Here is a 16,879-nt window from a genome sequence, read left to right on the forward strand (position 1 = left end):
CGGGCGAGGAGACGGTCCAGAAACAGAAATGTCCAGTGACTTGCTCAAGGTCAAAGAGCTACTATGAGGTGGAGTCAGGACTCCAATTCAGAATGCCCATGATTTAACCCAGCACATCTTTTTAAAAAAAATAATTATGACCTTTTTTTTCTAATGTTTTTATTGATTTCAGAGAGGGAGAGAGGGAGAGAGAGAATGATGAGAGAGAATCATTGATCGGCTGCCTCCTGCACGTGCCCTACTGGGGACCCAGCCTGCAACCCAGGCATGTGCCCTGACTGGGAATCGAATGTGGCCTCCTGGTTCATAGGTTGATGCTCAGCCACTGAGACATGCCAGCTTAGCGAACCCAGCCTATCTTCGTTCTTGTCTGCAGTACAAAATGTCCAATCCCCAATGAATACACAGACAGCTGCAAATCCTCCAGAGGGGGGTCCGCCATAACTGGAACTGGTGGTGTCAGTGTATGGCTGCCTTGGTTTATAGACAAAGCAAGTACATGTCCTCTTGCTGGGAAGCACCTAAAACATCTTAGCCATTTACCTTGTCGTTGACAATCAGGAAACTCGGCCTTCTTGTCGTGCCGTTACCAAGAAGAATTCAGGAAAAAGCGAGGCAGCAAACACTTCGCACGCTTGAGATTACCCACCGCAGCCTCTTTTGAGCAGAAACAGACACTCTTATGCTATCTCTAGCAATCAGCAGTGCCGACCCCTGACTGTAATGGCATGACACCGGGGTGAAGACGCACCGGAATCTGAAGACACTGAAAGCTACCCGCCCTCCTCCTGGATCTGCAGGCAGGGAACACTGTGACTGGGGATGCTTTTGCAACAGCCACGGAGACCGGCCACAGTGGCGAGTCTCCGAGGAAAAGCCGGAAAAGGCTGTGATCAGCAGATGAGAAACCAAACTGGAAAACGCGATCAGCACCGCGTGGTCCCACCAAGAGCAATACCTTCCCCTCACTGGCTGCGTGGCCCAGAAAAACAACTGCAGACGAGCAGGACCATTGAAAACGCACAGGGACACGAGAAAAGCGAGCTGAATGGGTGGCCCGACACCACTTCCCCTCTCCCTCTCCCCTCGCTTTCCACGCTGAGATGGAGGCACGGACTTCCCAATAGTCTCCGTGCAGGACGGAGCGCAATGCTGTAAAACATATTTGCGCGCGAGCTAAATCATGATTGACAAAACCAAATTTGTTAATACAAGGGTTTGAAGCGCTTGACAGAAATTTTTGTCAACAATGTAGATTAAGGGATTCAAAAAAATGAAATTTGCAGATGAAATGGCTTTGATGTTTCTCATGAAAAGCATTTTGTTGACAGGCGGGATCCGAGTGAGAAATGTTCATTTGCTCAATGCCCGCGTGTTAAGTCTTTGACAAAACATGTATTCATCCTGCTGCTTTTGCTTATGCGTCATGTCCTCCCTTGGCCTTGCCTTGAGCCACACAGAGGGCTCGGGCGTAGGTAGAAACAGTGGAAAAGCACCTGAATGCAATGCCAGGTTGGTTCTATGTGGTCATGAGGTGCAGCCATATGACTGTTCAAGTGTCCAAACACACTGCTTTTAGATTCTTCCCCATTTAGAGAACATCTCATGGCATCAGTCAGGACAGTTCGGGCTAAACGCCGCAGAAGCCAATGGTTCCCAAAGCATGGCCCCTCCACCAACCGCATCAGCATCTCCTGTAAAATTACTGAAAATGCCAGTTTCTGGTCCCCACCGAGACCTCCTCTCAGGTGGGCACAGCGGTCTGTATTTGAGCAAGCTCCGTAGGTGATTCATTGCACACCCAAGTCTGAGAACATGGGCTGGGCAAGAGCCAAAAGGAAATAGATTGGTCCCTATCCCTGAAAAGTTCATGGCTCTCTAGGAGGCTTCCAACATGGCTGCATCCAGGAGCTCAAACAAGGCCCCCAGGACACCCACACCCAGCTCCCTCCTCTCCCGGGAGCAGCGGAGCTCCTAGACATTCTCCCTTTGTGGCGGCGAGATGCCCGCAGCTCCAGGCTACGGCCCGCCTTCCTGACTCCTGCGCAAGAACGAGCACGCACCTGCACTGATCGTGTCAACAGACGTCCCGGGATGGAGTCCAGCCCTGGCCTGTGCCCTTTCCCGAACTGACCACAGGAGCCGGAGGATGTCAAACTCTGAGTGGTCAGTCATGGTTTCCATGCAGGACTGGTCTGAACTCCAAAGCCATGAAGAAAGAGGGAGGAGGAACGGCTGCCCATAGCAAATCCAATGGGGATGCAGGAAGACAGGGGAGAGGAGACAAGCCAGTGAAACCAACCGTCCATGTGGGGTTTAGTCCTTGGTCCTCCAATAAATTCCAGATTAAGCTGAGGCATCCCCAAGTCAACCCATCTCACACTGATGTTACTAGACGCTGGAGGTTGAATCCTCTCCCTTTAATTCCATTTCTTCCTGGGGGTTGGGGGGGGGGGGGACTCTCTGACTTTTTGGTTAATGCAAAGAGTGGAAGATGAGTTCTTTTAAAAATATATTTTTATTGATTTCAGAGAGGAAGGGAGAAGGAGAGAGAGAGAGACATTGATGAAAGAGGAAGTCATCGACTGGCTACCTCCAGCATGGCCCCCACTATGGACTGAGCCCACAACCTCGGAATGTGCCCTGACAGGGAATCGAACTGGTGACCTCTTGGTTCCTGGGTTGACACTCGACCACTGAGCACACCAGTCGGGTGGAAGATTAGTTCTTAATAAATGCAATGTAAACGCTGCCAGCAAAGGAACTGAGAGAGAGGCTTACTTAGCAAGGCCTACGTGCCTCTAAATAGAGTTCCTAATGATTGATGCTGGGATGGAACCTAGAAGATTCCTTCAGGAGCATCTGGGCAGCTCTGCACAGATTGGGGGTGGCAGGGGGTGGGCCCAGTGGCTGTCTTTGAGTCTATGGCCATTTGGTGTGACTGCCACCCTCCATAGAGCCTTTGTTTCCCTGGAGCGCACAGACGCATTTATGTAGCAGAGGAATCAAGAGCTCATGTATACAGGTTGGCTTTCATCTTTAAAGCAAGACCAAATCTTTGAGCGGCCATGGCTGTGCCGTCTCAGCGGTCCAAGTTCCGTGTTTTACACAAGACAGCGAAGAAAGAAAATGTCCTCCATTCCGGGTACCATCATCGCTATCCAGAACAAGGAGATGCTTTCCTTTCGGGGAGCAAATCCTCAGTAAGGAACCTCATTCTGACTTGAGAATCACTATCAAGACCACATGTCTTATCACGTGCCTCTTACAACACCGTTCCTCGTCTAGCGTGCTGTGTGTTTGTGCCCTGCCCTCTCCACTGGGGTCCCCCTGAGGCTGGGGGTTGTATTTCATGTCTCCCTGTATTTCAGTGCCTGACACAGAGTGGGTGCTGTGTGTCTACAGGGGTTCCCCTGAATTCAAAGGGAAAGGCACACTTTCTTCCTACTATTAAGCAGCCCCCGCTGCAGCATGCATTTGGATGTTCTCTGGTTCCGGAGACCTAACCTCTGTCTCCGCATCACTAGGCAGGCTGCGGACAACAGGGGCAATCTGAAGGACCGTCCAAAGCCGCCGTTCTTCTACCATCTAGTCATGGAAGGATGACCTTGACACAGTTTTACACCCAACTCCCTCGCATGACCACTAGAGGGCAGCAGAGAACACAATGACGGCACAATGGCCGGTTGGTCCGCCTTTGTCTGCAGCTCACCAGTTCCCTCAATTCTCCCAGCTCTCCTCCTTTTGTTAACTGAGGCTTCCCAGGGGCAAGTTTGAGAGTGGAGCGGCAAGGGAAATCTTTTTCCTTTTCTTTTCTAACTTCTAATGTGACCCTTCAGGAAAACAATTTCATCGGTGGGCCAAACTACTCAAAGTTTATAAAACTGCATCCTTTCTTCCCTGAAACACAGGCTCTTCTTTCAAAAAGAAAAAATAAAAATCTTAGCTCCTCCCATTAGGCTGCAGCCTCCCCTTCTCAGGGCCCTTCCTGTAAGATCTGTAACGCCTCCCTCTGGCCTCCATTCTTCTCCTGATCCCAAATCCAGTCTGGGAAAAGGCTCCCATTGGAGCGATAATTAACGTAGATGCACCCGTCCTTCGGCCTCGGTGAATCAGCCCGCACCCAGAAATCACACCCAGAGGAACGCAAGGTCACGGAGACCCAGTTTCTACATAACTAAGATTTAATTTGGTCTAAGAGGGATCCGATTGCACAGGTCAAGGAATCACTGCCCCCCAAAAAGAAAAGCCTACTTAGAGCTACCCTTCAGGAAGAACCAACACCCCGAACCCTTGCCACCAGGCAACATTTCGTGTCCAGTTCCAAAAGAGCCTTTCAAAATCACAGCTTAGCAATGACTGTTCCCATGAATGGTTCCATTTCTAGAAATCTACCCTAATAAATACACCTCTGGGTGAGGGTTCACGGTAAGATCCTCACTGCAGCATTATTTGCTACAGCGGATCACTGGAAACCACCTAAATCTCCACCAATAAGGAATTATGAAGATATATTTCAGTGCTTCCATACCACGAAATACCACACAGCTAGAGGCAGAGTGAGGTAGATCTGTACTCAACAAAAGGGAGGCGTGGCTGAGGAATAGTCATACTAATGTTCACAAAAAGCTACAAATATGTTCTTGGTGTTTAAACCTGCATGTGTGTGTGCAGGTGAGTGGAATACAGGCCCATACCCCCAGGGTTGGGAGGGCCTCCATCGGCTGGGGGAGTGCTGTGGATATGAGAGGGGTGAGACCGTGAGCGCTTCTCCACGTCCTTTCACCTCCCACGCAAATTCTTTTTAAGTATAAAAAACTGCTTACGCAACCGGGCACCATTAGCCAGTGCTGCCCGGTCGCTTTCCAGGCCTTGGGAACTGAACCTGTGATGATTTCAGGCCCTATTCAGGGCTGGGCCTTTACACCCCAAGAACAAAATAATGGTTTTAGGTTTTCACTTCAAAGATTTCTGGAAACTGATTTAACTCTGCTAGCATGAGCAAACAAGCACAGAGGAGAGATGGAATACACGTCGCTGCCAGGCTGAAAGGGAACAAATCTCTTATTAGCTCTGCCCAGAGGCACACAAGGAGGAGACGGAAGCGGGAGGAGAGCTGAGAGTTTTGTGCAATGTCCCCTCAGGTCATGGGACAACCCCAGCCCATAGAAGTACCACCCCGCCCGGCCAGCATGACTCAGTGGTTGAACGTTGATCTATGAACCAGGTCGTCATGGTTTGATTCCTGGTCAGGGCACATGCCCAGGTTGTGGGCTCCATCCCCAGTGGGGGGCGTGCAGGAGGCAGCCGATCAATGATTCTCCCTCATCATTGATGTTTCTCCCACTCCCTTCCTCTCTGATATCAATAAAAATATATTTAACAAACAAAACAAAAAAAGTAGTGCAGCCCAATTACCGGGGTCCTTTGACCACCTCATGGAATCGCCATATTATTTATCGTCTAAAACTAGGATGCTTTTGTGGATGAAAGATGGCACTAGTCCTAATTACTCTGGGACAACAGTTGCCTATCAGGACTGTCTTGGGCCCAGTGGGCACACAGACACTACCAATTCAATCACCTAAATTCCAAAGAAATTTCCTATGGAGTTCGCACCCTCCCAGTGTGAGACCTTGAAGGTCTTCCCCACAACCCCCCACCCCCTTACAGAAGTCATCTAAAGCAGCGGTCGCCAACCTTTCGGACCTCACGGACCACCAGTGGTCTGCGGGCCACCGGTTGGCGACCGCTGATCTAAAGTGCAGTGCTTCGTGTCATTCTAGTGGGATATTCACTAATAATCACCTTCCTAGCTCCTCAGAAGAAACTGTCTAGCAAATAGTGGGAGAAGTTAACCCCAAATGGGACTAGTCGTCTTCTCGGATGCTCTCTCCATTACTCTCAGAGCCCGGGATGAGGACCGACACCCAGTCTGGCTATCTAGCCTCCCCTGATGGGTTGCCAGATTTAACAGGGGAAAATACGGAACACCCGCTTACATTGGACTTTGAGATAAACATGCCACAATTAGACACATTTAATCCAGGCTTGCCTTAGAATGAGACATTTATTTATAGGAAACTAGGTCTGACCCTTGGCATCTTTTAACCCACGATAAGGATGGGCCTAATTAACTTCAGTAAACACGACTGAGACTTCTAGTAATTTTTAGTAAATTGATATCTAGTTTTCCTTTGTAGATCAATCAAGAACCTGAAGAGAAGGTCTTGAGCAGTGGGAGGGGTCCCTGGGGCTAAGGATCTGCAGGGCCATCCATGGGTGTAGGACTGTTGCCTCTGCATCCTGGACTCTGAATCTCAGAATCCAGATGCTCCTCATCTCCAAGAGACCCCAGTTCAGTAGGGACAAGGCTTGACATGAATTTCTACAGCTGGAAAGTGACAAGCAGGAGAGAGAGGATGCCCCTGGGACACCCGTTTCTCTGGTGCCTTGCTGCCCTCAAATGCCCATGTTTTATCTCTGACAGCTGTGGGCACCCGGGCCCTTCCTGAGCACTGCAGCCAATCCCACCCCTTCCATGTCCTCTCGCTCCCACCCTGTGGTCACCTCCAGCATCACAGGCACCCGGTGCTGATGGTCTGCCCCACTCCCTCTGGCCTCAGGCTCCTAATGTCCTCCCTTGCTACCTGTCATCTGCTCTCAGGCTGCCAGGCACCCTGGAACCAAGCCCCAGGGTCACTGTGTACCATCGGAAGCGGGGGGCACTAACTAATCTTTCTTTTGGGGGGGTCAGCTGGCCCCAGAATAGAAATACTCATCTCCAACGTACCCAAGGGCAGTGGAAAAAGCCCCAGGTTTCTCACGTGCGGCCTGACTTTGTAATTACAACTTAAGGAGTGATCATGAAGCTCGCCCCTCACCCCTCCATCTACAGATAAGCATCTACCTGTGGGTGCACATTCCAGCCAGCAGAACACGGCTCCTTCCCGGGCTGTGACCTTCACCGGGGTCACCGTCACAAAACGCCCACCACGCCAGGGTCTTCCAGAAATGCTCACCACGTGCCGTTCTCCATAGGACCGACCGCATTATTTCCCACAAGTGTCAATTTTCCCCTGCGATATTACATTTTCCAACATTTAGTTTTCCAGCATTTTGCTGTGACTATCTGTGTAAATTAGAAAGGCTCTTAACTGTTATCTGTAATAGATTTTGCCCGTAGCAAAATTCATGCAGGCATACTAGAAGAACAAAGTGTACTCTGATGAAATTGCAACCATAATTTCCAGATGCCTGACATTTATTGCTTATTGCTATTAGAATTCAAGTGCCTATTTGTTTTGTACTTTGCTTTTTATTCTTGCATCACAACATATAATGGAAAAAAGATATTTTAAATGTTGGGTTAAGTATCACAGATCAACGCGAGGCCCCCGCATAATCAATACCACTTAAACGTACTCCTAGGCGATTAATTTTTAAAGAATCAAATTGTTGTACCGCATCAAAATGTATAATGAGACCAGAAAGGGCGTTACATTCTTTATTGTTTAATTAAAAGCAACATTTAGCACTCATGCAGCTAACTGTTAAGACATCACCACATAAAAGGTTCTGCTTATCATGATGGGGAGGGAGTTACAACGGACCCCTTACATTTTTCATTATTAAATGCTAATTGTGCTTTATTAGCTCGGAAGCACTTATCACATGACTGGAGCGACCATGAGGAGGGCGGTGAGGGCGCATCCCAGCAGCGCCGTCCCACAGCCACCGGGCCTTGCTGATCTGAGATGCAGAGAACTGTCAGCATGTGAAAGGGAAGGAAGGGGTCTAAGGCGACCATATTGATAAAGCTGAATCCAGAAAACGGCACCGAGCAAAGCATGCGTAGCTCAGGGAAAGACATAGAAGATGCACAAGTAGAATAGAGAGAAGAAATGTAAAAAAAAAAAAAAAAAAAAAAAATTATGCTGACAGGCCCAAGCTGAAATATATATATATATTTATATATATTTATATATATATATATATATATATATATATATATATATATATAAAGGTATATCTATATCTTTCTCTCGAGAAATATTTCTTTACAAGGGCATTGGGGAAAAAACCCAAGTTTGTTTTTTTTTCTCTCTCTCTTGTCATAAAATATTAAAAAAAAAAATAAGATATGGAGACTAACACAGGGTGGGGCAAAAGTAGGTTTCCAGTTACGAGTAGAGAAAGTCTATTCTTGTGTTATTATTTACTAGAGGCCTGGTGCACGAATTCATGCACAGGTGGGGTCCCTCAGCCTGGCTGGCAATCGGGGCCAATCGGGAAAGTCTCGCCCAGTCCTGATCAGGGCCAATGGGGCCTGGGGGGGGGGGGGGGGGAACCATGGGAGGTTGGCTGTGGGAATGCACTGACCACCAGGGGGCAGCTCCTGCATTGAGTGCCTGGCCCCTGGTGGTCAGTGCGCGTCATAGCAACTGGTTGACTGGTCCTTCCATCGATATGTTGTAACGGTTGCTTAGGCTTTAACATATATAGATCACTGCATTCTTTTCCATATGAACAATCACCCCATTTGTGGCCTACCCTGTAAAATCAACTCCTGCGCATCCTTTTAAAAAATATACTTTGAAGGACAATTAGCTCGTGGGGACACTGAGCCAGACCACTTGACATCAGAGGTGGTGTTCTTCCCCATTAGTCCTTTAACACATTTGTGAAGCATTTGCTGTGACTATTTTACTCTCCCCTCCCCGCCCCCCAATTGCAATGGGATTCAGCAGACACCACAAATGTCATAATTTTTATCTACTTTTTTGAAAGAGAAATAACACCTAAATGTGGGTTAAAAACCCAATAAGTAATAAAGGTATAAAATCTAAATGTACAAGTCTCTCTTCCTCCCAAACCTTTGTGTTTCAAAGATAATTTTTATTAACAGTTTCTCATTTAGCCTTCCAGATAAAAAGGACATAAAAACTCCATTTATGATTTTTTAAATTCCCATAAATGTAACCCTAGGGATCACCTTACGCTTGCTTATTTTGCTCCCTATGCAGCATGGGAGTGTTCCATGTCTATAAATATCACTCTAACACATGTTTTTTTTATCCTCTGAAGGATGTTAATTGATTTAAGAGAGAGAGGAAGAGAGAGAGAAACATCGATCGGTTCTCTCCTGTAGGCTCCCCAACCAGGGATGGAATCCACAACCTAAGTAGGTACCCAGACTGGGAATACAACCGCAACCTTTTTTTTAAATATATATATATATATATATATATATATATATATATATATATATATATATATATTCAGAGAGGAAGGGAAAAGGAGAGAGAGAAAGAAACATCAATGATGAGAGAGAATCATGGATCGGCTGCCTCCTGCATGCCCCATACTGGGAATCGAGCCCACAGCCCAGGCATGTGCCCTTGACCGGAATCGAATCTGGGACCCTTCAGTCCGCAGGCCAACGCTCTATCCACTGAGCCAAACCGGCCAGGGCCACAACCTTTTTTGGTGCATGGATGACACTCCAATCACCTGAGCCACCCAGCCAGGGCAGCACATATTTTTAACAGCTGAGTGGATGTGCTGTATTCATACAGTCAGTCTCCGGCAGATGTACATGTAGGATGCTACCAATGTTTTGTATTATACTCGGCGCTCAAACAAAAAACCTTATATACATGTCTTGGGAGAAGCTTATCAGAATATCCAAAAAGTAATGTCCTAGATACTGAATTTCTGGGTCAGAGGAAACAATCCCTTTAACTTAATAAATATTGCCAGGTTGCTCTTCAAATGCTTTTTCCCAGTTTACATTCTCACCAAAAGTTGTAAGATTCACATCCCCTGACACCCTCGATGTACTGGCCTATACATCTGATTTACTATCTGACATCCAGTTATTAGTGACCATATGCCATTGTCAATTTGATTTGTTTCTTTAATTACAGAGTGTGGTTAAATAAATGTCTTTTTACAATAAATCTGATGTGTAATAATGTGTCAGTTTAAGGTGTACAGTGCGTTAGTTTGATACACTTCTATGACTGCTGCTGATGTAGCAGTACTTAGCACTTTATATAATTACAGTACAGTACACTGTCTATATTCACTATACTATGCATTGGGTCTCTGTGACTGATTTACTACTGGTTACAAGTTTGTAAGGAGTAGTAAACACCATCTCTCTTAGCCCCCTGTCCCATTAAACATCCTTTTATAGGGAAATTAGCTCTTCGTGTCTCTTTTTTTAAAATATATTTTATTGATTTTTTTAAAGAGAGAGGAAGGAAGGAAGGAAGGAAGGAAGGAAGATAGAGAGATAGAAACATAGATGAGAGAGGAAGTCATCTATTGGTTGCCTCCTGCATGGCCCCCACTGGGGATCAAGCCCGCAACCTGGGCATGTGCCCTGACCGGGAATCGAACCTGTGACCTGTTGGTTTCTTGGTCGATGCTCAATTGCTTAGCCACACCAGCCGGCTGTGTTTCTTTTTTAATAAACTTGTGAAAACTCAACAACATGCTATTGCAAAGCATTTTTATCAAATGCCTTTGCTAGTTTTCACACGAGAGTCGTTGCCTACGAGGTTTCCCACAGCTTGTAAAATCCCAATGGTCAAGTCTGGTTCAGTGAGCCCCATCACGCGCCCACGTTTACGGCAAGCACAGCCAGCGCCGAAGTTGTCTTATAAAAGGAACAAAACGGGGCCAGTGACGTGCGCATCACACCCCCCTTCTGAAGGAGAACAGTAGATGAAATCACCTGAGAAGAGAGATATTTAGTCTCTGGAAGGAGAGGTCTGATCGAAGAGAGATGACGGATGGGTTAGCAGTGAGATTAACGTGAGGCTACCGTCTACGCATAACCGAGAGAGAAAACGGAGCAGCAAGGAGATATTTTACCTGAGTTCCCAGATACTGCCGAGTTTCTGAAATAGTTCTTTTTCTATTCACAAAGAAAGGAGGGAGTGACTGAACAGCTGTACCAAGATGACATCTATGGCAGGCATTAAGAAAACATGTGTCAAATTCAACTAATCTCACATGTGATTTTAAAAAAAAGAAAGAAAAAAAGTCAATCCATTAATGGTTTCAACCCAAACTGCACATTTAGAATCATCTAGAGAACTCGTGAAATCATTCAATGTCTGGGCCCTACCCCACACTCATTGAGTCTACTCTAGACCCAAGCATTGGTGTTTTTTTTTAAATAGTTCACCCAGTAGATTCCAGCTTGCAGCTAAATTTAAGAACCTCTTATTGAAGAGCATCCTGTAGGGTCTAGCTATAATCGCAAGGCCTTCCTAAGGTCTTTGGCTAGTCTAGGGACCCCTCCCTGAAACGTCATGACAATGTCTTGCTGTGATGATCTGAAATCCGTATTTGGCAGGATCTGTTTGAAAGCCAGTACACAGAAGCATTAGCCACATCAGACAAGGGAATACAGTGAATGTAATGTTTGTGTGGGTCCTTGAAGAAATTAATGGGGGGGGGGGACTGACTTTAACTGATGGGCATACAATCAAAGTAAGAGATCGTTTTAGCTTTTTACATCAGGAGTCTGAAAGATGTGTATATCTGTTGATCCATAAATCCCATTTCCAGAAACAATGCATATGTTCACAGAAGTAGGCGTGGCCTTGGATGTTAACCGCTGCATTGTTTGTCGCCCGAAATTGGAAAGAATTCATCTAATGAGCATTAAGTAAATTCAAATTCAGCTGCACAATGGAGCATTATACTATCATTTAAAACAACATGCTTCACGTATAATATGGCAGGCAGACTGACATGAAATGAAGGCTATGAAAAATATTCCAACATATTCTAAGTGAAAAGGCAAGTTGTAAAGTCCCACATGTAGCTTGATCCCGTTTCTTCCTAAGTGGTGTAACAGTAGCGCCTTTATCGAGGGCTTCTTTCATTCCAGATAGAATGCTAAACACTTTTTAAGTTATCGGCTCACTTACCCTTACACCCTGGGGATGTTCCTATTGTTCCATTTTAAAGATGAAACCACGGGGACAGAGAGGTGACTCCTGTGCCTGAGGTCACGACACAGGTAACATGTGGCAGAGCTTGGCTTTGAAAGTCACACACGCTGCCCCATCACCTGCGCTCTTAACCGCTACTGCCGGTTACAGATGTGTGGCCAGATGCCTAAAGCAGCTGAGAGGATAAAAGGGGAGTTTTACTTTCTATCCTTTGCTAACAAATATGTATTTATTGCATAATGAGCTTCTGTGACACATGGTTTTTAAAAGTATATTTTTAAAATATATTTTTATTGATTTCAGAGAGGAAGGGCGAGGGAGAGAGAGAGAGATAGGAACATCAATGATGAGAGAGAATCATTGATCGGCTGCCCTGACTGGGAATTGAACCCTGATCACATGGTTCATAGGTCGACCTTCAGCCACCGAGCCACCCAGTAGATTCCAGCTGGGAAAACGTTAGTATATTTTTTAAAAAATGACAAATCCTTTTACAATATCAGTTAAAACTCAGAAAGAAAAAATAAGACCTCCAGGGACCGACTGCAATGCACAGAGGCGGCTGGGCATCTGCCGGGTAAGGCGTGCTGGGGGGCAGCGCCAGTCCCTGGACCTCTGCCCCGGGCCCTGGCCGGGCGGGGCCTTCCCTGCCTGCGCTGATGCACACAGGGAGGAGGCAAACATGCAACGGGAGGAAGCCCGCAGCGGCCGGAAGGAGACCTTGCGCCAGGGGTCCTCAAACTACGGCCCGCGGGCCACATGCAAATACAAATATTGTATTTGTTCCCGTTTTGTTTTTTTCACTTCAAAATAAGATATGTGCAGTGTGCATAGGAATTTGGTCATAGCTTTTTTTTAAACTATAGTCCGGCCCTCCAACGGTCTGAGGGACAGTGAACTGGCCCCCTGTTTAATACGTTTGAGGACCCCTGCCTTGCGCATTCTGCAGGGCCAGCCCTCCTGCAGGCCAGGAGAGAAATTAAACTGTGAGGAGGACGGGGTAGGGAGAGGAAGCCAGTGAGGAGACGTCAACGTAAGGGAAGTGAGGAGCCCGGGTACGAGGGGGGGCCGGCTGGTGGGTGGAAGGAAGGCGGCCACTTCCCTAAGACCTGGAGGAAGGGTCTAGGAGGGCTTCCCCTTCTGCGTCCCTCCCTGCTGTGAGATCTGATCAACAGCTGGGGCCAGGCAGAGGCCAGCCTTGAAAAGCCTGTAGCATCCACGTGCTGAGTGAGATATGGAGCTGAGGGGGCACGGGGGACGGTCTGGGAGCAGGGGATTGGAGCTCAGCAGAAGGCCTGCGGTGGCCGCCACGCAGCCCAGCGACTCTCCTCCAGTGACTGCACAATTAACACCCAGAGCCTGGGCCCTGGCGCCACGCTCTGCCCGCGGGCCATTCAATGGGTGTCCTCGGGGCCCCTGGGCTCACGAGTGTCTGCCAGCAGCCACGCGAGGCTGGCGTTCTCCCATTTCAACCGAAGCTTCCTGGGTAGAACCGCTTAGGAAAGGGGACGTTCGTTCCGCGTTAGGAAAATATCCTAGAATATATTTAAAGAAATGCGGCCGGCTGTGTGACTTTTAGGAACAGATAGTCATTGCAACTATGATGAGTTCAAACTATTGCCTAATAAACATAATTTTAGAGTAAGTGGCTGGTATGTCTCTGAAAGGTACAATCTAAATTAGCGCATATCCTTTTCAGCATATCACTCAATTGTATTCCCACTTTCGGCTTCTATTTCGAGGACTCTGCCCTTTGGCACGAGCCCCCTCCTCATTCCTGGCGAGACGAAGGTGACATAAATAAAGTTTCCCTCTCCACTTTGCTTCGCTCAACGGAGGCGCTCGGTATTTTCCCATGTTCACACTTCGAATTACAGCCAAAGACCACATTCAAGCCAAGAAATCATCATCCTTCACAATCATTTTACAACCAGAACTCTCCAATTAACCAGCTTAATAGCAGATTTTTTTTCCTTCTCCTTAGGACACCAACCTCTTTCTATCTCTAGGTGCAATGTCTGAGGCGTAGGGAGCAGATGGCAATTATGCGGAGACATGCGCCCGGCGTGCGAGAGCCTCGCGCAGAGCGCTCTCCCGCGGCGAGCCCTCCTGTAACTTTCGCCCCCTTGTTACTGCGGCGCATGATTCACTCCCGGCAAGTTCAAATGCACATTACAGCACGTTCATGTCGGTCTTCCTCAGCCACCTATCATGTGCTGAGCACTTCATTTATTAACCTAAATTACTTTTATTTCTCCAACCATCCCACCAAACTAGTTTCCATCAAATGGGAAAATGATCCCATATCCCAAGTTGCAGGAACGCGCGGTCATAGTAAGAGCTGGCCAGCGTCCACTGCCCATACCCGGAGGTTAAATGGTAGCACCTGCGGTCAAACAGCCCCGAGTTTAAGGAGCTCCTTGGCGACTTCTTGCCTAAATGAGCTCCACCTCTCTTCTGCCTCTCCTTAGACCAGCGGTTCTCAACCTGTGGGTCGCGACCCCTTTGGCGGTCGAACGACCCTTTCACAAGGGTCGCCTAAGACCATCCTGCATATCAGATATTTACATGATGATTCATAACAGTAGCAACATTACAGTTACGAAGTAGCAACGAAAATAATTTTATGGTTGGGTCACATGAGGAACTGTATTTAAAGAGCCAGAAGGTTGAGAACCACTGCCTTAGGGTTTCGCCTCCTCCAAGAAGCTCTCCCAGATTGCCTCTGCCTGCAGGGCCTAGCACAAAGCAAGTGTTCAATACATTTACTGGCTATTATTACACTTCTTTGTCCTTTCCAGTGCCCTACACAGAGAACCCTGAATGAAGGGCCTGATGGGGTGGTTACTACTGACTCTTACGCCAATCATTTCAGAGGTGAATGGAGGATTCTATCTGGCAGCTCCCAGTGCAGGACTCCTGAGGCATCTTATCTTTTACTGGATGAATAGAAGTATTTATTTTAACATCTAAATCTGAGGGTCAGCTCTCAGACAAGAAAGGTGTGATTATAGGGGAGTTGGAACCATGCGCTCTGGAGCTCAGATCCCAGCTCAGCCCCCAGCAGCCAGGAGATCAATTTTTTCACCACGCTGAGCTCCTCATCTGCAAATGGGTATAATGTCCGCTCAGTTTAGATCTCAGTGATAACTCCCCTCTTAGCAAACTTCCTGGCACGTAGTAAGAGCTCAATAAATATTTGTTCTGATTATGTAAGATAATAAAAATAGGACTCTGGCTGCTGGTAGGGACATGTTCCCCATAATGAGAAGGACATTCAAACATCTTCTCTCAACCTAACCCAGGGGTTCTCAACCTTGGCTGCACATTAGAATCACCTGGGAATCTTTTTAAAATCCTGATTTCTGGGCCTCCTCCTCCAGAAATTCTGTTACTTTGTTACTAATGTTGTGGCCCCGGCCCATAACAAAGAAACTGAATTTCCAGAGGAGGAGGCCCAGAAATCAGGATTTTAAAAAGATTCCCACGTGATTCTAATGTGCAGCCAAGGTTGAGAACCACTGCTCTAGAGGTAACAGGAGAGACCAATGTTTCCTTCTTCCTCGACCTTGCTGTCTGGGAGCGGGGAAGGGGGCTGAGGCGTGGGGTCCCAACCTCGCATCTGGGCCTACTGCCTCTCAGAAACAGCTGCTCCCCGACCCCCTGCCACTCACAGGCGGGAAGGGTTAGGGAGGAGGATCTGATCAGATGACCCCTGGAGCTCAAGGTCAAACACAGGCTGGGAAGAGGAGGGCCGGAAGGAGCAGCAGCTGCTGTGTGCTGGGCTGGGTCCCCTGGAGATTATTTGTTTAAGTTTCAATGAAATGATTTTAATTTAGTGGATCTATGTTTTATGTTAAGTTGTTTCAAGAAAAGATTTTCAATCTAGCCCCAGCACTCCCGAGAGGTGGCGGATAGTAATTTAAGTACTCAATTATTTGGTCTGATAGGAGAACAATGGTTAGAGGTCACAGGCCTGACTAGGAAATCACTATGTCAGCCACCTTCTGCTTTTGTTATTTTATTCTCTTAAACAAATAATATAGTTACATGAGGTGAAATACTAAATCTACTAAGTAATTGTCTCCTACTCATCCCCATCCCATAGTTTATTCCTTAAAGACCATGATTTTATCAGTTTTGAGATTTGTTTTTTGATCCTTCCAAAGATTTTTTTCCCCACCAAGCACACAAATATGCAAATATACACTTTTTGTTGTTGTTTTATTTTCTGTATTTCTTTTTAACAGGAATTATCTCAGACCTCAGCTATACGTTTGCTCCCATAGGCCAAAATAGATACTGAATTCGTCACACTTTAACTGAACTGGTTTTATTAATAACACCTGCATTCATTTGAAAAAAAAATGCTATTATTAGGTGTTTAAAACACCTGTACTACATTGCCTTGCACCGCAGCTAAAAGAAATGAAGTAGATCTACCAGTGTTAGCACTAAAAGATCGACTAAAAAGAAGTAAGTTTTGGAATAACTATTAAAACTTTGATAGAAACTTTATAGAAACACTGTCCCCCAAATACTCCAAACTCCCCGAGTGTCTCCATAAAAGCCTTTAAGAGTCGCGGGAAAGTTGCACGCCAAACCAAGAACAGTGAGAAAGGGAACCAATGGGACGAGTCAGGGGAGGGTGGCCAAGGGGTCATGAACGGGTACACACAGCCCTGGCATAGACCGGTAGGCAGCACTTCTCGCTTATGGCTGGCATCAACCTGACTGGCCCGTGCCCGTGCCCGTGCCAAACTATTGTTGGTATTTTAAATATCACCCCTGGTCATTCGCCTTGTCTTTCTTGTTCAAGCATTTTTAGCAAATGATTTCATATATTTCTCTTGAAATTAAATATTTAGATGTAAGAAAAGATTCCAGTCTGGCCGACATGGCTC

This window comes from Myotis nattereri (assembly GCF_964212035.1).
Source record: "Myotis nattereri genome assembly, chromosome: 15".
In the NCBI taxonomy this organism is placed as follows: Eukaryota; Metazoa; Chordata; class Mammalia; order Chiroptera; family Vespertilionidae; genus Myotis; species Myotis nattereri.